Here is a 24,574-nt window from a genome sequence, read left to right as displayed (position 1 = left end):
TCCCATAAGTTGAGTTCTGAGACGCATTCATATTTCACTTGGCTGCCCGAGTTTTGTGTATTTGTTTAAGTACAGTGTGTACTCACTACAATGATACATGCATACTACATTGCGAAAAGCGCGAGAAAACTCTAAGGCAAACTGTGGCATAGGCTTTTCCAGGTTTATTACTATTTATTACTTTTTCACCAAAAGAAAATGGAAAAAATCGTGAGCGCTACTGCTAATCATGTCAGGGTCTCAATGAAAACTAAATACTATATTGTATTTACAATCTAAATTCGAACTTGTGACTTCAGTAGGAACGGAGGATTTTTTTTAGCAAAAATAACTTTGCGAAAAGAAGCGAAATATTGGGACGATAAGAAGTGGCGTTGATGATGTTCAATTGATCACTACCTCTAATGTTTTAATAATTTCTCTTATAACTTTGTAAAGCAACTAGAAATTTTTAATAAAAGTGCCAAGTGCGCAAATAAAGGTAATGATTAGATCTCTATGACTTCGAACAGATAGTATGTTTTGTTCGTTATCCTATTTTCGAAGTCTCTGACCACCATTAGGTAGAATTCAGCATATTTAAGGTAAAGCAATTGGGGGAACTACACAAAACTCCTGGCCAGTAACCTACGGACACTGCCACCTTTTAACCCAAACATCCCGGAAAAACTAGACAGGCTGGCCAACATCCTTACAGACAACTGCGGGAAAGCCCTAACCCACCTTAAGAAGGATTGTATACTGCAATTCACCTATAAAACCGACAGATGGAGACCAGCCAGGAAACACAATCTAGTCCTAGACACTCAATTCCCTTCTAACCTCCAGGAGGCCCAGAATAACTACAAATTATTAGGCTTATAGAGTATATTAATGATCATCCTCAAATGATTAGGGCCTGTCCAGTTTTTTTGTATGTAGTAAATGAGCTCAATACAGATAAATGTAAGTTTTGGAAATTTCTTGCTTGAAAATATTGAAAATGAGCTCTAACCAACACATTGTTACTATTTCCAACAAAGCTAGAGCCTACTACCATTTATTAATCGCTCGTCCAAGGAATTTGATGATCCGTACACCACGAAACTTCTATATGTTTTCCTAGTTCCTTTAACACTTGAGTATTGCGCAAGCTTATGGTCTCCACAATATGAACATTATCAAGATGTTATAGAATCAATCAATCAGCAATTCCTTCTATTTGCATTGCTATACTTAAACAGGGAGTCAGAACGCCACCTTTCTTCCTATAGAGACAAACTGCGAATTTTGGACCTGCCAACCTTAAAGGACCGTAGAGTTATGACCTTAACTAAGGGATCGGCCCAAGCTACTAAACTAGTTAGCAGAGGAACCCCTCAAGTAGGAGACTTCCCCGCACGAGTATGAATTTAATTGGGCAACAATCTATTACTTCTCCTAGAAAGTGAGGCCTTCAAGGTAAATTCCCAGAAACACTAAGCAACCTCAACAGTCCTGCCATCACTCTTCGAGTGAATGGGGTGTGGACTGGGGGTAAGTCATGATAAAACGGAACAGGTACCATTCAACAGGAAATATAAGGTACCAGAACTAATCCCGCTCAATCTACACCAATACTTGAGGTATAACCATAGCTTTGTTCGCTTGTTAGAAAGCAATTATACGTAATTGTTCATTGACTATACACAGCAAAAGTAAGTAGTGTGAATTTTAAAAATTAAAAATACATTATTTTATGTTTTTTATTAACATTTTGGGAATATAGTAGGGTCTTAAAAAAAAACGATGCGTTCTGTTTGACATGATTTCAACCCTTGTTGAGAATGGAAAATAAAATTACTAGTACGTATGCTTAGAATCAGTCGCTTTTATAAAAAGCTTGCGGTATTGCCGCCAATAAAATTAGGCAGGTTTATTGATCCGATACAGTTTCCATTTCCATCGCACAACGATGGCTTCAACGTTCTGGTGTAGTTTAAGTTAATTCAGATTAAAGAGGTAAAATTGACACCATCTTTAAAAGCAATCAATTTCGGACTGTAAACCAAAATCCGGCTTCAAATTATTATAGGACAAATAAATTTGAACATTATCAGCATACATTAGTGTTTGAGAAGAGTGTGTTTTGACAGAATAAAGATCATCGAGAAGTAGCAAAAGGTCAAATGACTACCTTGAGGCACTCCAGATGTTACGTAGATCTTATAGGAAACACCACTCTTAAAAATGTCGAAAGTTGGCCAGCAAAGCTTTGATCTCCTGTGATCTTACCGTTCCGACCATCTCTGGCTCTTTTTTTTTTAAATGATCATTAATCCTTGACTGGACTGTTTTCAGGGATACTTTTATTTCTGATGTATTGGTGCTATCAGCCGACCCCTTCCGGGCTAGTTCATCTGCCCTCTCGTTTTCTGGTATGTCGTTGTGTCCAGGCACCCAAACGTATTTTTACATGGTTGTTTGTTGCAAGTGTGTTAAGATTCGACTTGCAGTCGATCATTAGCACAGAGTTAGTGCTTACATAGCCGCCTTTGATAGCCGCCTTGCTATCCGAGTATATCCTTACTTTAATATTCCTAGACACTGCTCTATCGAAAGCTGATCCACTAATGAAAAGTTAAGATTTTATAAAAGTGATCAGCGCTTTTATCCGGAAAACAGCGGGGAAAAAACCAGCGTTAACCAAGTATCATAGAAGGCAACAATCAGCGGAATAAATGAAGCGACAACACAGCAGTGTCCGCCTGTCTGACGGCAGATCTATCACAATTCCGATTTTCGCCAGCATTGAGGAGCAAGAAGCACATCGTCGTCCTGGACTAACACAGCGTCGGGAATTGCATTAGCCTTTTTCTCTCTACCCAAGTGCAGCGGCCACCTCAAGCGCCACAACATAAGAACGAAGAAGGCCGGGGAATACCCTGTGGACTCTGCCACTCCAGTGTTCACGGCCAGCTGCAATTCTGGTCACTTCTCATCCCACGTCCGCTGGTCTTGTCCGGCGAACTTGGCGACCATTATTTTCACCGTTTGGTTGGCCCTCTCCGTAGGATTTTTCTTGTGACGTGTACGGGGCTGTGAACTGGTGCCACACTCCCAACTCTGCCAATAACCGCTTGAACGCCCTGCTTGTGGATTGTACCCCGTTATCGGTCATTTTCCGGATTGCCATTTCCAGCGTCTCGGTGGCAGCCTTACGCATCGGCACTATTTCCGTCCCCTTCGAGAACCGATATAGGAGCACTAGTAGCATAGTAGCCCAATGAAATCGGCGCATACGATGGCCCAGGGCTCCTCTGGGATCTGGGTGACCATTTTTCCAGCCGCCTGAACCTGAGGTAGCACTCACAGTTCCGCACGTACTTCCTAATGTCGCGGTGCATACTTGGCCAATGATACCTCTCTGCCACCCTCGCGATCGTCTTCCGGCTGCCCATGTGTCCGACCATCGACATATCATGGTTCTCGGCCATGACTCGCTGCCTTGATCCGATTGGTATGCATAGCTTCCATGCGATCGCATCCTCGTTGCCCGCTCTGTGAGGAATGTGCCGGTACAGCCGGTCGGCCTCCACTAAGTAGTCCGGATATTTTTGGGGGTTCTGTGCTATCTTGCCCCTCATGTCCCTTACCCAGCTACATTCGGCTTGTTTCGCCGGTTGAGCTGGTGGCTTTGTCTTCATCCTTCGGCAAGTTTCAGGCAAAGGCTGCCGCGACAGTGCGTCCGCCACAATATACAGCTGGCCTTCCTGTATGCGATTTTGAAGTCGTATTGTTGGAGCTCCGGTTGGGCTTTCGATGCTATTCAACCAATTCAGGGCCATGTGATCTGTTATCACTTTGAAGTGGTATCCCTCCAGGTATGGTTTTAATTTCCTTATGGCCCACACGATTGCTAAACATTCTTTTTCAGTGGCCGAGAAATTCTTTTCCGACCCGTTCAAGGTCCGACTGGAATAGAAGATCACCCGCTCGATTGGTCGGAATTTTGAGTGAGAATGGCACCCAGCCCATAATCGCTGGCATCGGTCTGAAGCACAAACGGTTTTGTGAAATCCGGGCATGCCGAAATTGGGTCAGCGAACAACCTCGCCTTAACAGCTTCAAAGGCCTGCTGGTGATCGTCGGTCCATCCCCATTTGACACTCATTCGGAGACGAGCGTTCAGCGGATGCACTAGAGGAGCAAAATCTGGCACAAAACTGTACCACAACGCCTGGTACGCGAAGGCGTGCGGCATCATCAACGCCCGCTGGAATGTTGCTGATGCCGAGTGCAAACCAAAAAGCATTCCATTGGAATAGGCTATTCCCCGACACTTTAAATGCGGTGTACTGTCTGCTGGCTGCCTCCAACGGAAGTTGGTCCAAAATATAGTTGATCATCCTTCACGGACTTTGCGTTAATTTGCCTCCACTTTTCGGTCTTCTTCCTCACCATGACTATTGGTGAGCTGTACGAACTCCTTGACGCCTCGATGCAGCCCTTTTCAAGAAGCTCGTCTACTTTGGCGTTGATCTCGCCCTGCATTTTTGGATTCTTCGGTTAGTACCGCTGCTTGACTGGCTGATCGTCCCTCATGGTAATCCTGTGTACTGCCACGTTTGACGTGCCTTGCTGATTTTCCAGGCTCTCCAACTCGCTCTTTAAAAACTGGTCCACATCCTCTTCCGAAAATCTCTTCGGAGATTCCACTACTGCTACCGACAGTTTTTCCTCCTGCCAGCCTCGGTGTTTGTCCTTCGCCGGTATCACAACGCTGTGACCTGCGCATATTACCTGGGCTCCGATTATGGTGAGGAAGTTCCTTCCTAGCTCCAGTGCGTCGATCAGTCCTGGTAGGATCAGCAGCTCCATTGACACTGTTTTTGTGCCAAGTCCGATTTGAATCTCTAGCTGCGATTTTACGTCTCCGCATCTACCGTTCGCCATCAGTACTTGCCAACCTTTCCCGTCGCCTGCAGCCTGTCCGCCTACTCTTTGCTGATGAAGCTCGCTGTGGCGCCGGTGTCCACCGTGGCCTTAACATTTGCGTCCCCTATGAGCACTGTAGCAGACAATGGCATTTCTTCCGCCTTCAGGTCGCCCGTTATTACCCTGGCCGCCCCTCGAAGGCTGGGATCGTTGCGCGTTTCCCGCATCGCCAGCAGAACGTGGGTCGCCGATTCCGGCACTTCTTCGTCCAATGGTCTGCGCCGCCGCATTTGCGGCAAGCGTTGGCTGGATTCTGAATAAATCCACTGCGATCGGCTGGTAGTCCGTGTCCCTGCGGCGTATGCCTTCGTGGCGCATCTGTGTCCTCCTGACACCGCCTACACACCGCACCTTGTTAACCCCTGGCCTTGGCACTGGGCGGTTCTGTATTCTTTTGGAGTTGTTCTCCCGTTGCTCGTCCAGCTCCTCGAACTCATCTGCCAGCGCCATCACGGTGTCCAGGTGCCGACACTCGTACGGCTGGATAAACATTCGCAGGGCCGGCGTGCTGTTCTCCTTTATGACTTTATTGGCAGACATACCCAGACGCCGCATCAGCGACTGCATGTTCACCATGTAGTCCTTAAATTTTTTCCAGTATGCAAAGGCTACCTGAACTGGTCCGCTAGCATCTCCATGTACCCGCGAGGGAGGAAATAGCCTTGGAAGCTCTATAAAAAGTCTTCCCAATTGTTCACTGCCGGTTGTTGGCTATGAACCAGGGCTCTGCAACGGCATTCCTCGTGGGATCTGTTTTATATACAGACCGTATGTCACGGCTGACCACTCCACTTTCTCCAGGAACTTCAATGGCTTATCGTTGCCGTCACACCGAAAGTTCCACTCTCGGACATGCTTGGCAACCTTGGAATAGTCCTGCGGATGTGGCCGTACGCTTTCTCTCGGCCAGCTTCTCCGTGCCTGTCGTCGCTTGCCATGCTCTGAATGTCCAGGCTTGATATCAGACCTTCGGCATTCGCGGAAGTTAATTTAAATTTTGGGACCGGCAGCTTCCGGAATTTGATCTCCAGACCTGACACCAACTCTGCCATGACCGGGTCTTCTGCCCGGGTCATCGCCTTTACCGAGCCCTCGAGTTCTATTCCTGAGATTATAAGTCCAGAACTTTCCCATCTTGGATCTGTTGTTTTCATAGTCAGGGCAATCACTCATGGGCGCCAGATGTATCGACCTGCTTTCTTGAATATCTCGCTCGCTACGTAAACGGCCGACTAGCTCAGAGAGTTGTGGGATCGTTCTACCAAATTTATATTGGGTGACTCTGATACTGGACTCTGGATGTTATGCGAACCTCACCGTCGGGGCCGGTAAGGTGTTTCGCCTGGCAGGTAGAACTAGGTTCTGCATCTTCGCCCAGCCACCTTTATCGCAGGTTCCACAAGTTTGGTCTGGATTGTGTCTGCAAGGTGTGTCGCCCAGCACGTATAACTAGGTTCGACCGAAACAATCCTCCGAGATCGTTTTTTGACCGTGGAGGTTATCTATTTTAACCACTCCACTCTGAAGAACCGTTGTCAATCAAAGGTCTAAATGTTTTTAAACCTCCATATGAGGTTTTAATTTGAACACGTGCTGTAGCAAGCAACGCTTGCCCCCACATCATCCAGGTATTAACTATTTCTTTTTTTATTAATTTAATAATAATTTATGTTATGGTTTTTATTATAAACCGAACACGTAATTTCGCTTCTGAATGTTTTTTTTAACAAGAGTGCTTTAAACATTTAAAACACTATCGCGCTCTCCTAGCTTTTTCCGTTCTTTCGATTGGACTTAAATACTTAAATTTCTGACATCGGAAAGTATTGTTTACCATGCTTTCCCATGGACAAATGTGCGTACACATTGTTCTTACATTTCATCTAAATATTTTTCATCCTGAATTGAGCTAACCGTTGCTCCAAAAATTCAGAAACGTCGCATTATGTTTTAATTTCTTTTGAGTTATGTTGCAGAGTTTCTTTGTTCAATTTTCTGATTATAATATGTGAAAAAACTATATCAACCTCATTGGACAATTGTGCCTTTAATTTTATCTTGTGAATTGACTCATTTGTTGTCTCAATAAACATTCTTAGTACCTAACTGAGTCAACATCTAACACTTGAAGCTTAAGAAGGCGATCCAATTGATCAGAAAAAATTTTAGCAGTTCCCAAGTGGCCTCATAATATTCCCCAGATCCCAGCAATAAGTGAGAAACCACATTTCTGGCTTCTCCCTTAAGAGAGATCTTAATTTTAAGGAAGGTCTTAGATTAATGAGTTCATTTATAAAAAAGTCGCGGTCGCCATATAAAAAGGTTATTAGTCCATCCAAAATGATGTTTAGACAATCTGCAGTTTAAGGTAGCTTGAGGGGCGTTTGAACGCTCCCATCAAGATTCTTTTGTTGAATGTTCTTAAATTCTATTACATTGGCGATTGCTCAGCTAAGTCGGCAGAGACGCCGGCAGAGCGGCGGTCGACGCTTATGTATAAATGGGTATTTATTAGTTAGGAGGGTTACCGCGGGATAGGGGGGTACTATGTTCGGTACGGTGGCGCATGGCATTTATGCTGACTCTATAATGTCCAGTCCCAGTGCACTCAAGAGCAGTCATATTACCGAGCACTTTGGGAACTGCTTGGGTCGTATGTATGCAAGTGCAACAATGTGTTTAGGTTCTACTATTTTGTCTTTAATTAATTTTTCTACTTGTTTTTCTACATCTTCTTTTTGACTGTGGGGAATTCTATAATTCTTTATGTATACTGGTTCATAATCTTTCCTTCTTATTTTTTGTTTGTAAAATATATTAGTTGATATCGATATGGATTCTATTCCGAATATATCTGTGTATTTGGTGCATAAGTCTTTAAGTATTTCTTTGAACTGAGGTGGAAAATTTTTGTTCAGTATGTCTAAGATTTCTTCTTGGTAGCCAAGTGCTACAATGTGTTTGCAATTATATTAATGTATAACACTGAGTACACAGTGTCTCACTTATATTAATGTATAACACTGAGTACACAGTGTCTCAGATATGTGAACATACAACATCTCCCTCATTTTGAAAAATAACGTAATTCGATGAAGTTATATTCTTAGTATTTGTATATATAATATAAAAGAACATACTCACGTATAAATATAATAGAATTAAAGTGATAATGAAGTAAATATTTCTACCCTTGCAGAGGGTATTATGATTTCAGTCAGAAGTTTGCAACGCAGTGAAGGAGACATCTCCGACCCTATAAAATATATATTCTTGATCAGCATCACTAGGAGACTCGATCTAGCCATGTCCGTCTGTCCGTCAATCTGTCCGTCCGTTTCTACACAAACTAGTCCCTCAGTTTCAAAGCTATCTGCATCAAACTTTCCCAGAAGTTCTCTTTCTATTGCAGGTAGTATATAAATCGGAACGAGCAGGATCGGACTACTATAGCATATAGCTCCCATAGGAAATATTAATAAATAAATAAAAAATTTTAACTTTGCTGTTTTTATACCCTTGCAGAGGGTATTATAATTTCAGTCAGAAGTTTGCAACTTAGTGAAGGAGACATATCCGACCCTATAAAGTATATATTGATCAGCATCACTAGGAGAGTCGATCTAGCCATGTCCGTCTGTCCGTCTAAATATTTCAGAATTTCGTTTTAAATTTCATCAAAATCGGACGACTATAGCATATAGCTCCTATAGGAACAATCATAAAAATAAATAAAAAAAATTATAACTTTGGTGTTTTTTAATTTTTTTGTAGTTCTTCGAGATATAGTAATAGTTAAACCTTTCAAAATTACGGGTAAATTTCATCAAAATCGGACGACTATAGCATAAAGCTCCCATAGGAACAATCGTATAGCTGCCATAGGAACTATCGAATAATTAAGCTGGAAATCATCATAGCTTCCGTCCGTCTGTCAATCTGTCCGTCCGTTTCTACGCAAGCTAGTCTCTCAGTTTTAAAGCTATCTGCATGAAACTTTTCCAAAAGCTGTCTTTCTCTCGCAGGTAGTATATAAGTCGGAACGAGCCGGATCGGATGACTATAGCATATAGCTCCCATTGGAACAATCGGAAAAATAAATTTAAAAAAATTATAACTTTGCTGTTTTTTAATTTTTTGTTTAGTTCTTCGACATTTAGTAATGGATTTACGTTTTAAATTTCATCAAAATCGGACGGATATATCATATAGCTCCCATAGGAACAATCAAAAAAAAAAATACAAAAAAAATTATAACTTTGCTGTTTTTTAATTTTTCTATTAGTTCTTGGACATATAGTAATGGTTAAATATTTCAGAATTACGTTTTAAATTTCATCAAAATCGGCCGTCTATATCATATAGCTCCCTATAATCGGAAAAAAAATCCAAAAAAATTATAACTTTGGTGTTTTTTAATTTTTTTTCTTAGTTCTTCGACTTATAGTAATGGTTAAATATTTCAGAATTACCGTGTAAATTTCATCAAAATCGGACGACTATATCAAATAGCTCCCATAGAAACAATAAAATTTATATAAAAAATAAATAGTTTTTAAAAGTAACTTTTCTATTTTTTTCTATTTTTTTTTTTTATTCTTTTTGTATTATTAATAATTTGACAGTTTCGCCGACTATAGTATCTTGCTATTTTTTTATGATTGAACTTATTGTTAATTCATTCTGTACCTTGTATAGGGTAGATCTTACAATTTTTGATTTAATGACTTTTACAGCCAAATCTTCGAATGTGCCCTTAGTCAAGTTAACCAACTTCAAGTCTGTTACAAATCTTTGACGGTGTATCTGTAATGTGTATGTGTAATTAAAAATTTAACTTAGCTGCTTCTATCGGTGCCGTCTTCAATGATTGATTGTAGCCGATGACGTCGTTGATCTTTACTGATGTTTTTGTTGTTGCTGCAGTAGTTTTGTCCTGTTGTACTTTGTTGCCACTCTTGTTGATGTTGTTGTAGTTTATTGCCGCTCTTGTTGATGTCCTGTTGTAGGTTGTTGCCGAAGATGCGGCTTTGGATACGTCCTGATGATTTTTCGATGGCGATGATTTTCGTTGAATTTCTAAGAGTTTTTCTTTAAAGATTTTTTAAAGAGTTAGGGGTTTTCTTTTAATATTAATTTATAGATATTTATTTCACTTTTTCTATGTTTTAAGCCTTGAAACCGCCACAATGGAATGGAAAAATTTATTTATATTAAAAACTTGTTGATTTCTTGAACGCCGTTTTACAAAAATTTCGAAGTGTTTTTTGAATTTTAAGAAACAGAAAAGTTTCTTTTTTATCCTTTTGCTATTTTTTAATTTATAATCTTACCACATGTGGGGGAAAACAAAAGTCAATTACTTTTAGCAACCTTTAGCAAGCGCTTTTACTTTTCAATACTTAAGGTGCTGGCCTTATCTCTGAGTCTCTTACCACTGATGAGGGAGAGTTGTCGTAGGACCAAAATGAAAGGGATGTCAACTAATTGAAACAAGTTCAATTCTGAACTTAAACTGTTTTATTGTTTCAAATATTGTTTCCAAGATGCTCATTCTAGTCATATCTACGCAGAGATCGCATCTGTTTTGCCTGAGCGGGAGACTTATCTTTTTGTCCCCCGCACAGGAGGTGCGTGGTATGAGACACATCTTAACCGATAATATTAGGCATCTCAAGTGGCCTGGACTAACAGACTACAAGTGCTAAGTACTGCACACATGTTTTGTTTTGAGTAACAGATCGTAAATTATTAATCTATTAACATGAAATACCCTGAGCTCATAAGGTTTTGTACTTTATGATTATTGGGTTCTTCTGAAGAAATAGCTAAAACTGAAGTTCCGACAACATAAATTAATTCTTAAAAAATACAAGCCTGAAAAGCGTAAATAAGTTAATCACTTAATATTAAAGATGGAATTTTAACGAATCCAATAAGTTATTAGCATCAACATTTCGCCGGTAGATGAGACCGTTGGGGTAGTGTTAGAAATAAAGGGACGAGTATTTTTATTCTGGAATTGCAAACGTTCTTTTAAGGTCTTGTTCACCGGGCATTCTCAATAGCTAGCAGTATGGTTACCTTCGCAGTTACCGCATTTCCTCACTGTTGCATCGTCCTTATTGGTTTTGCAGGATGCTGTGGCATGTTGGTCTCCACATGCAACGCACACTGAAGCAGGGTGCAAAAGGTTTTATTTTTTGTGCATTGAACAGGGGCTTTCCCCTTGAGTGCCACATCATAAATGGGGTGAACTCATTTGTTCTTGTTTTGCTTCGCTTCCGGACTTAGTTCAATTTTAAACATAGGCTGTGGAACTTTAATTATGTTAGTTATGTTTATGGCTCCTTTTACCAAATAGCCTTCTGGTTCCAAAGCACGATCTATATCGTCAGTAGAAACGTTAGGTTCAATTCCCTTAAAACCACTTGCAACCCTTTGCTGCTGTTGAACTGGTACGTATAAAAGTTTTAATTTTGGTCTTGTAACGCTTGTAAGGAATCGTAAGTTCGGAAATTCCCTCAATTGGTTTCTTTAAGGTTGCCCTTAATCAGTGACACTACGTGAATCGTTTGCTCGCCGATGAGGCGAGTAATTGTGTTTACCTGCTCATTGCTTATTGTTTCACGTAAAAAAAATGGAATGGTTTGAGCGACGAAGTTAACGTCATTGTCCAGCAGTGCGAACTTATTTTCGTAAAGACAGCTTTTCATCTTTGCCAATTTAGTAACGTTTTTTTTTTGGGTTGCGGCTTAAACTTATGCTTTACATCTACATACCAATCCATACCAGTGTGTAGCATACGGCGGATTGATGCAATTTCAATTTGTAATGACGGAACCAATATGCTTAGGCCGGCATTTGTAGTTGTGCTTGTTGTGAGTTGTTGTAACAGTTCTAGTTGATGATGACCCAGCTGATGCTTATGTTTATTTGCATTGTTTTGGCGATTTCTTGCGTAGTAATTGGCGACTGAGAGTGCCAAGGGGAGTTCTGCAAGCTGATTGGTACTGAAGATACCGAATTGTAGGTCTCTTCGGTGCTTTTCGGAGAGTAAAAAGAGAAATATGCGTTTTGCTGAACGGTCTGAAGCCTACGTTCGGATCTTAGACTTCTGACGATTGCCGGTTGTATTTTATTGTATATTGGCACATCCAAATGATTTTTCCACGTTTACATCTTGGTCAATTTGATCAATATATATAGTAGGCACAACCAAGCACAAAAGAGTGCCGATTTTGGCGGAGCGATAAAAAAACTCGAGCGCTCTGCTCGACTGCTCGTTCTTAACTAAAATATTTAAAATTAAAAATAGGGTACCATACAAAAAGTATTGAGTTTCATATTTTAAATCATGGAGTCCATCTGCACTGGAAAATCAACGTTTGGTCTTTGAAAGATTTTAACAACTTAAATTTTAAATCAGTGTTCTTAACCAAAGTTTATTTCAATAAAATACAGAAGTTGTCTTAAGTCAAGAATTCCTCCGTTTTAATTTATTATTATATATTTATTTATTATACTTATCAATCAAAATATTTTCCCGGGACAAAAAAAAAATTTTAAAATGTATGTTTTCAAAATATGTATATTAATCTTACAACCAATACTAAGTATTACTAAAAATGAAAATAAAACCACAGAGGCTTGGGTGACTTATACCAAAAAGATTGTTTTTATGAGAACAAAAAATAACGTCTACTTTAAATAATGGTTGGGCCTTTGGCTATATATATATTTTATACCATGTTGTAAGGAATAAATAAATAAAAAAATAATAAATAATTTTAAATTAAAAAATGTTATTTCGTTTAAGGTTTGAAAATAAAACAAATCTTTGGGGCAAGCTTATTACATCTGCGACGGGAACGTTGTCTACCCATGATGGTTACGAGATGGCTAAAACGTTTTACAATAAACATAACGGACAGTTTGGCAGTGCACAACACCTTATAGAGAGATCCCTTCGCAATATTAAGGAAGAAGTTCATTGGAGTGAACAAAATTTCCCTGTAATAGAACAGTGGCTTGACAAATTTTTATCTGACAATAAATTAACAACTACATAGATGGTTGGACATTATATGTAAAATGTAATACTTATTTGCAAATAAACAATGGTTTTTAAAACATTCATTCTTAACACTAAAAAGGTTTTAGGTTTAAAATTTGATTGCAAATAACTTAAGCAATATGCCGAAAGTAACGCCATGGCCTTGCGGGAACAGAAATCCAAGTAGAAAGAAATGTTCGTTCAAACATAAGCGGAGACAGGCTTAAGATTCGCGTTCTATCAACGACATTCTAAATACCACATGTCCGGCCCTTATCTGAATAATTAGACGAATCAATATTCTATATCGTCAGTAGAAACGTTAGGTTCAATTCCCTTAAAACCACTTGCAACCCTTTGCTGCTGTTGAACTGGTACGTATAAAAGTTTTAATTTTGGTCTTGTAACGCTTGTAAGGAATCGTAAGTTCGGAAATTCCCTCAATTGGTTTCTTTAAGGTTGCCCTTAATCAGTGACACTACGTGAATCGTTTGCTCGCCGATGAGGCGAGTAATTGTGTTTACCTGCTCATTGCTTATTGTTTCACGTAAAAAAAATGGAATGGTTTGAGCGACGAAGTTAACGTCATTGTCCAGCAGTGCGAACTTATTTTCGTAAAGACAGCTTTTCATCTTTGCCAATTTAGTAACGTTTTTTTTTTTGGGTTGCGGCTTAAACTTATGCTTTACATCTACATACCAATCCATACCAGTGTGTAGCATACGGCGGATTGATGCAATTTCAATTTGTAATGACGGAACCAATATGCTTAGGCCGGCATTTGTAGTTGTGCTTGTTGTGAGTTGTTGTAACAGTTCTAGTTGATGATGACCCAGCTGATGCTTATGCTTATTTGCATTGTTTTGGCGATTTCTTGCGGAGTAATTGGCGACTGAGAGTGCCAAGGGGAGTTCTGCAAGCTGATTGGTACTGAAGATACCGAATTGTAGGTCTCTTCGGTGCTTTTCGGAGAGTAAAAAGAGAAATATGCGTTTTGCTGAACGGTCTGAAGCCTACGTTCGGATCTTAGACTTCTGACGATTGCCGGTTGTATTTTATTGTATATTGGCACATCCAAATGATTTTTCCACGTTTACATCTTGGTCAATTTGATCAATATATATAGTAGGCACAACCAAGCACAAAAGAGTGCCGATTTTGGCGGAGCGATAAAAAAACTCGAGCGCTCTGCTCGACTGCTCGTTCTTAACTAAAATATTTAAAATTAAAAATAGGGTACCATACAAAAAGTATTGAGTTTCATATTTTAAATCATGGAGTCCATCTGCACTGGAAAATCAACGTTTGGTCTTTGAAAGATTTTAACAACTTAAATTTTAAATCAGTGTTCTTAACCAAAGTTTATTTCAATAAAATACAGAAGTTGTCTTAAGTCAAGAATTCCTCCGTTTTAATTTATTATTATATATTTATTTATTATACTTATCAATCAAAATATTTTCCCGGGACAAAAAAAAAATTTTAAAATGTATGTTTTCAAAATATGTATATTAATCTTACAACCAATACTAAGTATTGCTAAAAATGAAAATAAAACCACAGAGGCTTGGGTGACTTATACCAAAAAGATTGTTTTTATGAGAACAAAAAATAACGTCTACTTTAAATAATGGTTGGGCCTTTGGCTATATATATATTTTATACCATGTTGTAAGGAATAAATAAATAAAAAAATAATAAATAATTTTAAATTAAAAAATGTTATTTCGTTTAAGGTTTGAAAATAAAACAAATCTTTGGGGCAAGCTTATTACATCTGCGACGGGAACGTTGTCTACCCATGATGGTTACGAGATGGCTAAAACGTTTTACAATAAACATAACGGACAGTTTGGCAGTGCACAACACCTTATAGAGAGATCCCTTCGCAATATTAAGGAAGAAGTTCATTGGAGTGAACAAAATTTCCCTGTAATAGAACAGTGGCTTGACAAATTTTTATCTGACAATAAATTAACAACTACATAGATGGTTGGACATTATATGTAAAATGTAATACTTATTTGCAAATAAACAATGGTTTTTAAAACATTCATTCTTAACACTAAAAAGGTTTTAGGTTTAAAATTTGATTGCAAATAACTTAAGCAATATGCCGAAAGTAACGCCATGGCCTTGCGGGAACAGAAATCCAAGTAGAAAGAAATGTTCGTTCAAACATAAGCGGAGACAGGCTTAAGATTCGCGTTCTATCAACGACATTCTAAATACCACATGTCCGGCCCTTATCTGAATAATTAGACGAATCAATATTCGAGTACGAGACTAGTTTTAACTGTTGGGTTGTTTAAAATAAAGCACGTTCTTCACTTGAGCTCAATTAACTTCTGATATTTATTTGTTTATTGATTTATAGTTTACAATGAACTGCTAACTTACACATATGTGCTAAAAAAAAAGTCTAACTTAAACTTACTAAATATTATATGATTCAAAAAAGCATAAATGTTTGATGATATCCGATCAATAGAATTGTTCAAAGATATTAGAGGATATACTGCATTATAATTTGAACAAAGCACCCGAAAGGGCTCATGAAGGGCAAAGTTGGATCTACAAATTGGCAAGTGAATAGGGCGAAAAGTACGAGTAAATATTGAGGAACAGCGATGTTAATATAGCTAAGGAGGAGGCCAGAATTCACCTCACCTATGAGAAGCTTATGCAAAAAAATTACTCCGCTGCAAATTCTACAATGTTTTAAAGACTTTAGATCAATTAACATTAACCTTGAAGAGTAAGGTGACGTAGTTGTCGAAGAGCAAATAATAAAAATTGCTTTTTGTCTGACTGGATTAATTTATTGAGGGTTCCAAAAACATGCGCAGTGTTCCAAAATAGGGCGAGCCATGGAAATGTAAAGAGTCTTTGTTGTATACGGGTTGTCAAACTCCTTGACCCAACGTTTTATGAAAACTAAAACACCCTTAGCTTTACCAATGATGACAGAAATATGGCTTTTGAAACATAACTAGCTATCAAATAGGACACCTAGATCAGTTACTTGCGTAATACGTTCTAAAGTAGAGTTTCCAAGATGGTAAGAATGTATGTGGGCTGAAGTCCGGTAAAAGGACATACATTTGCATTTAGTGTGCTTAAGAAGCAACAATTTGTTGGAACACCATAATTGTAATTGATCAAGGTCCGACTGTAGGCGAAGGTATGACATTTGGTCAGAGAATGATAGGCAAATTCTTACGTCGTCCGCATACATTAGAGTAGAGGCAAATGACACTACTTTTGGAAGATCATTAATAAAAAGAACGAGAATTAGTGCCCCAGATGACTTCCTTGGAGGACACAAAAAAAAACATTTACGACGGAGGAAAGTTGATTATTGAAGAGAACGCGTTGAGTTCTGTTTGAAAGATAGGCAGAAATTCAGCTAGGTAAATTGGGTGGAAAACCAAGTTTAAGAAGGAGAAGGCTATGGCAACTACGGTGGAAACTACGGTGGATGAGAGTACGAAGATTAGTAGTAGTCCACCGTTATTTTACATGCTGTGCGGGAGAGAAAATGGAGGCACACATATGTTGAAGTTGACAAGTGACCAGATGCTCAGAAGGCTTAGGTATGGCAGAAAGTTTGGCTATACCACGATAATTCTCAACATCGGACCTTGAGCCTCTTTTATGAATTGGAATAATAAAAGATTCATTCCAAATTCTCGGGAACTCTGACGATAATAAAGATAAGTTAAATGGAAAAGTGATTGGCCAAGACAGAGCTTCGGCGCAGTTTCTTAGAACACAGCTAGGAATGTTATCAGGGCCCGCAGAATAAACGTTTCCAGCGACAGAAGGGCTTTAAGAACATCGCTAACTTCTAAATATTATTGATGCAGGGCAGATCATAAGGGTAGGGAGTGGAGAAATCATAGGATTGTTGAGAGTAGGTAAACTAAAAAAAGTTTGCAAAAAGATTAGAAATGTCTAAAGATGATGATTCAGTTCGGTTGTGCAAATACATAGTTGAGGGATACGCATTTGATTTTTTTTTTTGAGTTTACAAAGGAGTAAAAACTTTTCGGATCATTACGAATTTTATCTCTACATTGAGCGATGTAGCTTTCATTACAAAGATTAGAGGCATTAAAAAACAGCACGCGGGTCGTGACGTAATTGGAAAAATCCACCGCAGAATTGGATTTTGAGTAAGACAAGTGCCTATTGAACCATGGGGGCTTAGAAGAGTCACTTACCGATAGAACGAAAAGATTTATCGACGACTGCAATATCAAATAAGAGGATGACACTGCAGTTTCTAGGTCATTACATGATTTTAAGAAGGACCAATCGATAGCACTCAAATGCTGGTGAAAACCAACAAAATTGGCATTGCGGAAACATTTTACGCGTAAGGCCGCCTTAGCCTGAATTTCTGCAACGATCTCAACATTCAACAACAGGGTTGGATGAAAGGGGTCTTCAGGCAGAGAAATAAGAGGGCTTCTGAGGACACTTGCGAGAGTGTTACTCACCGTTGTAACAGTGCTAGTTGATGATGACCCAGCTGACGTGTTTATGCTTATTTGCATTGTTTTGGCGATTTCTTGCGGAGTAATTGGCGACTGAGAGTGCCAAGGAGAGTTCTGCAAGCTGATTGGTACTGAAGATACCGAATTGTTGGTCTCTTCGGTGCTTTTCGGAGAGTAAAAAGAGAAATATGCGTTTTGCTGATCGGTCTGAAGCCTACGTTCGGATCTTAAACTTCTGGGTTCGGCTTACCGAATTTGGTGCGTCTTTCCATCGTTTCGTCTGGAATGACGATTGCTGGTTGTATTTTATTGTATATTGGCACATCCAAATGATTTTTCCACGTTGACATCTTGGTCAATTTGATCAATATATATAGTAGGCACAACCACTAACCATACAACATATAGACTGGTCATTTCATACGACGCATTTGGACACAAAAAAACGGACCGCGGAAGGTCCACTGTGCTCACAGCAGCAGGTCCATGCACTTCGTGTGCGTTCGGGTTTTTTGCTCTCTCATTCTCATTCTCATTCTCATTTTTATGCTCGCGCACTCATTGCACGAGTTCAGTCGTTCAGTCGCAGAGAGGCGCTTTTTGAAGAAGGCTGCCCTGCGCTTGAATTCGTCTTTGTATGTATGCGTGATCATGCATTCTCATACACGGGAGCATGTGTGCGTTTATTTCATTTCGGCGCATCAAGAATATTTTGTCTTTTGCCACTTTTCAAACTTGGTACCCTAAGAATATGGGCGTATTTACTATTGGGTTATGATATAAATATTAATATTATATGTTATAATATATTTTTTTAATATTTCAGCATAGATTTTATTCTTGTTTACAAATTCAATAAATAATAATAGTTGTTTAAAGACAATTAAAAAAACTGCGAATCATTAACAAATAAATCAACCAAAGATCACTAAACATAACATTTAAAACAAGTGTCCTAAAAGCCCGCTCCCCTTATAAGCAATCGTCGGTTTTTTTTTATTATTTTGAGTCAGGGAGTCCATCTGCACCGGAAAATCAAGGTTTGATCTTTGAAAGATTTTGTCAACTTAAATTTTAAATCAGTGTTCTTAACCAAAGTTTATTTCAATAAAATACAGAAGTTGTCTTAAGTCAAGAATTCCTCCGTTTTAATTTATTATTTATTTATTTATTTATTATACTTTATACTTTATTATACTAAATTAAAATATACTTGGTCTCAATAACTAGTGGGATGGTTCGACGGGAGGCTTAGCTGAGGCCACCAGGCGGGTCGCACGTTGCGGATAGCGAACGGCCTTCTGGGAAGGTAAGTTGCGAATAAGCGCAATCAAATAAGCAACCCCGGACGAACAGCGGGTATACCGATGGAGGTATACCGACAAGACGCTTCTTTGGCCGTCTTAACACCGTAGCCTTACCCCTCCCTCACAATTACCTACCTCCATCCTATCCCCCCACATCTCACCTCGGTGCCGGACTAAGGTGTCAGTCGACCCTTGCCGATAGTCAGCCTGGCTGGGGGCCCGAGTTAACAAATAGCCCAGCCGCAAACGGAGGGTTCAGGCAAGTGGCGACCGTCTGTGCCCGGGCGAACTATATACTTCTCCGCAACTCGTGGGACCCCATGAAGAAGATAAAGAATATTAAAATTCCGCAGGATATCCCAGCAACCGGTGTCGCAAGACACTTCGAGGACAGATCCCTCGACGGCGACAGATCCCAGGCGGCAGCGCACCCGCCTAGGACTTCACCAGCAGCCCAGGCGAGAAGACCTGCGCCGCAGTCATTCCCAGCCAGAGAGCTGGTGGTCAGCAGGAGCTACCCTGCCAGTACGCTCACCTCTCGCGTCTGATAGGCCAAAATCTATTAGACAGCTTAAGAAGCAGGACGCTCTTCCAGCCCTAGGACAGCCCGGAGGACTGGACCCCAACTGGCGTGGCCTGCTTGGGTCGAAGGTAAAGTGGTACCTTAGGTATCTCATGCAGGGCATGACACCGGAGGAGGCCTTGAAGAAGGCAAAGAAGCCGAGGGAGCAGCCGGCATTGGGGGTAGCACCGGCTGGCAAACGGCTGAACACCAGTTGCAGACCACCAACAGATACCCCCAAGAGGTGTAGGCACGGCACAGGGGCTAGTGAGACGTCCTCACGGGTCCCTGGGCAAGAGGGGCCTAGCATATCAGCAGCAGCAGCGGCAGAAAGGGCAAAGGTGCTGGCCAGGAAGATACCTTCCCAGTCCCGCCAAAACCAGCAGCCGACAACCGCTGGAGAACGACCCTCTAGCTCGGCACCACCGGTCATCGGACCCCGTCCGACATACGCGGAGGCTGCCAAGAAAGCTACGCTCATCAGGGTTGCCATACTCCCGGAGGGTTTCCCGGCGGCCAGCCTGACCGCAGAGGAACTATCCGTCTCCAGGAATCGGTCATGGACGATATGCTCACGTCAGCGTGGAGCGGTCCGGTCGTTTTCAGGGGAATCCACTTCAGGGTGGGTTACCTGATTATCGACTGCCTGGATGAAGGCTCAGCTGAGTGGCTTAAGGTTGCCTTACCACAGCTGCGGACGTGGAAGGGCGTACCTCTAGAAACCCGCACGGGAGCAGACATCCCGGCAGCTTACAACGCCACGTTGTTCTGCCCGAGGAGCTCAGATCAGACCAGTGAGGAGATACTAGCCTTCATTGGTTTCCAAAACCGTGTCGAGACGGACGCCTGGAAGGTCATCTCCAGAAAGATCGACGAAGGTGGTGATCCTGGTCTTAGGGATGGACCAGACCGGAAGGGATGAGATAGTGGAGCGTGACCACAAGTTCAACTTCCAGATTGGCCACGTCACCGTGAGCGGTCTGAAAAAGACTAAGAAAGCTCCGGAAGAGACGCCCAATGACGACATCTGTGAGGCTGTCGAGGATACCCTCGGACCACTGAACGTGGAGCCGAAGTTGCATATTGGGGAGCAGGAAGAACAATCCATCACCAGCATGGACATTGGGGACGACCAAGGGGATGGACACCCTATGGCATCCCAGGAGCTGGCCCAGGAGCTCCTCCTGGACGACAGCTGCGAGGAAGCCGAGGTTACCGTGATAGACGGTGGTGGAGAGACTTGCTCTCTCTCTCTCACCAGACATCACGGAGCACCAAACCTCGGAGTGATGGCTGCAACAACATCCATCGGGCCAAAGCAGCATCTGCTGTCTTGGCGAGGATGTTCACCTCCCAACACCTCGGGCTAGCCCTTGTACAGGAGCCATGGTGGCACCAAGACACTAAGGTAATATGCGATCCAGGAAAATTACCTCCCAGATCATGCATCGTTATAAGGAATGATATCAAATATTGTATCCTTATAGAGTTCATGAGCAGAGACTGCGTCGCCGTAGTCATTAACGGCACAGGAGCTGCACCAAAGCTAGCAGTGACCTCCGCTTACTTTGCCGGGGAGGAGGCCTGTCCACCGCCAGGATCACGTGGACCACTGTCGGACAAACAAGATCCCCCTCATCATAGGATGCGATGCCAACGCGCATCATGTGATCTGGGGCAGCACGGATGTCAACAACAGAGGTGAGCAATTACTAGAATTTATTTTAAACAATAACCTATAGATCTGTAATGTCGGCGCCAGGCCGACATTTTATACTAGGGTACGGGAAGAGGTGCTAGACATAACTCTAGCAACCAATTCATTTAAACCCCACATGTGTCACCAGAAGAATCCATGTCCGACCACAGGACAATTTTGTTTGAGGTAGCCTTCAATACAAAAAGATGTAACCCTAAAAGAAACCCCAGGAAAACAAACTGGGACAAATTCAGGTCAACTCTAAGTCTCATTCTTTCCAACGAACCGTCAGGATACCCTAGACATCCCTTGGAATTAGATAGAGCAATAGACAACCTAGGTCACGAAATAGTGAATGCCTTTGAAGACAGCTGTGCTTTAGGCAGACAGAAGCGGGAATAAGACGCACCATGGTGGAATGCTAGTCTTGAAAGACTACGAGTAACCACTCGGAAGCTCTTCAACAAACCAAAAACTGATAGGAACTGGGAACTGTACAGGCAAAGCCTGAAGCTCTACAACAAAGAGATCAGGAAAGCCAAACGGAAAAACTATAGGAACTTCTGTGAGGCAATAAGTAATGGATAGTAATTTAGCCCTGAGGAAAGGGAATAACACCTTCACCTCCACGGATCGGGAGAAATTAGAATTGCTATTTGACACGCATTTCCCGGGAAGTACTCCATCTACGGGAAACATAATGCGTGATCAATATAGAACCCGTAGGACAGTAGCTGGTGCCTGGGCAGCAGCCTAGTCTATAGTTACGCCCGAGAAACTCAAATGGGCTATTGGAACCTTCCAACGATTTCAATCACCGGGATTGGACATGATCTCTCCAGCTTTCTTACAGCAGGGGCAGGAACTACTCCAAACCCGCCTAAGAAGACTAATGGTGAGTAGCCTAGTCCTTGGATACATCCCAAGTGCATGGTGCAGCGCTAGGGTCGTCTTCATCCCCAAGATCGGGAAGAAAGATATCACCAGCCCAAAGTCCTTCAGACCTATCAGCTGAACTTCGTTTTGTCTTAAAACGTTGGAAAAACTGATAGACTGCAATATCAGAAGAACAGCTCTCAGAGACTGTCCGCTGCAAAACACACAGCATGCATACAGAGCAGGCCGTTCAACAGACACTGTACTTTATCAACTATGTCGCACCCTAGAAGGGGCATTGACAGCAAAGAAATAGTTATCTGTGCCTATCTAGAAATAGAGGGAGCCTTCGACAACACATCACATGATGCGGTTCGGGCTGCCCTATCCAGAAGGAACATAGATGTTACTACGAGCAAATGGATTGGCAACCTACTTGAATCCAGGCAAGCAACTTGTACACTGGGTTCGGATAGCGTGACAATTGCAACCAGCAGAGGCTGCCCGCAAGGAGGATTACTCTCCCCTTTGCTATGGAGTCTGCTAGTGCAAGAGCTTCTCAACAAACTTGCTGAAAAAGGTATCCAATGTCAGTGATACGCTGATGACATCGTGATAATCGCGAGGGGCAATTTTGAAGCGACACTCTGCGTCATCAGCCAACTCGGATTAAAAACAACGCTAGACTGGTGCAGGGAGGTTGGTCTAAACTTAAATCCTGGTAAGACAGTCATCGTTCCCTTCACAAGGAAGTACAAACTACAGAGAATGAGACAAATCTCACTGCTAGAAACTCCTATAGAAACTAGACGAGAGGTTAAATATCTAGGAATCACCTTGGATAGTAAGCTGAAATTCGCTTCCCATGTCCAAAAGACATTGAAAAAATGTTACAAAGAACTCTATACCTGTCGAAAATTTGCTGGGAAATCCTGGGGAACCAGGCCTCAGATAATACGATGGCTATACTTGTTATGAGATCAATCCTCACTTACGGAGCATGGGGTAAACGAGCTAAGCTCACCAGCATGCAAAACCAGCTAGGAAAGTTGCAAAGACTTGCCTGCGTGACAGGGGCAATGAGGACCTGTCCTACAACTGCCTTAGAAATTCTGATGGAGCTAACACCACTCCACTTTGTAATTGAAATTCAACGCAAAGCTACACTGAGAATAAGCAATAATGGTACAGGTAGTGGTTGCATTCTAAATAACAGGGATGCGACTAATCTATTAGGTGAGGTGCCCCTAATACTCCACCCTAGGGATGAAATGACAGCCGAATTAATCTTCGAGCAGAACTTCACAGCACAGCTAGGCAATAAGAAAGACTGAACCATATTGTCTGAAGTGCACCCTATGGCTAAACACACCATAGCATGGTACACAGTTGGATCCCTGACACAACAAGGCACGGGCCTTGGAGTGGTAAGGCCTCGCATAAAATACCACGAATCCCTTGGCCAATATACCAGCATATTCCAGGCTGAGGTATGTGTCATTGGACGTTGTGCAAAGCTCAACATAAAGCGTGGATACAAGGAAAAGGACATATCGATCCTTTCGGACAGCAGAGCAGCAATTACTGCTTTACATAGTAACAAAATCACCTCGAAGCTAGTCCTAGAGGTGAAGAGTAAGCTAAACAGGCTGGCCCTCAGATGGATTCCGGGACATAAGGATATATCCGGAAATGAACTTGCCGATAAAATGGCAAAACTAGGAGCCGAACAGCCCCTGATAGGCCCAGAGCCCTACTGTGGCATAGGGAGGCACACTATAAAAGAATGCCTTAGGAAAGAGGAAGGCGCCATGAGACAAGAACACTGGAGAAATACCCCAGGCCTAAGGCAAGCCAAAACTCAAATAAATAACTACAACAAGAAGAGGTTCAAGGAACTTATTCAACTAGGGAAAAATTCACTTGGGATCGTTACCGGATTACTAACCGGGCACTGTAGACTGAAAAGTCACCTAGGTATGATGGGAATAACCAGCAGTAGAACTTGCAGATTCTGCGACATAGAGGACGAAACCTCTAAACACATCATCGCAGACTGTCCGGCATTAGCAAGTATAAGATGTAAAATCTTAGGAACCAGATCTCTTACACCTGAGCTACTAGATAGAATCAACCCAATAAAACTCCTCGACTTTATTCGAGGAAGTGGGTTGATATCTGAGCTGTAGGCTCTGAACGGGGGTACAATAGATCTTACAGGTCGCGTTACACTAAACAACCCGATAATAATAATAATAATATTTAATCAAAATATATGACGGGCCAAGAAAAAAAAAATTTTAAAATGTGTGTTTCTAAAAAATGTATATTAATCTTACAACCAATACTAAGAATTCTTAATAATGAAAATAAAACCACAGAGGATTAGGTGACTTATTAAGGTTTAAGGTTTAAGGTTTGAAAATAAAACAAAACAAACACAAGATGGTTACGAGATGGCTAAAACGTTTTACAATAAACATAATGGACAGTTTGGCAGTGCACAACACCTTATAGAGAAATCCCTTCGCAATATTAAGGAATAAGTTCATTGGAGTGAACAAAATTTTCCTGTAACAAAACAGTGGCTTGACAAATTTTTATCTGACAATAAAT

This window comes from Drosophila elegans, unplaced genomic scaffold, assembly GCF_018152505.1.
Source record: "Drosophila elegans isolate 14027-0461.03 unplaced genomic scaffold, ASM1815250v1 contig_208, whole genome shotgun sequence".
Lineage (NCBI taxonomy): Eukaryota > Metazoa > Arthropoda > Insecta > Diptera > Drosophilidae > Drosophila > Drosophila elegans.
This window is presented reverse-complemented; position numbering follows the sequence as displayed.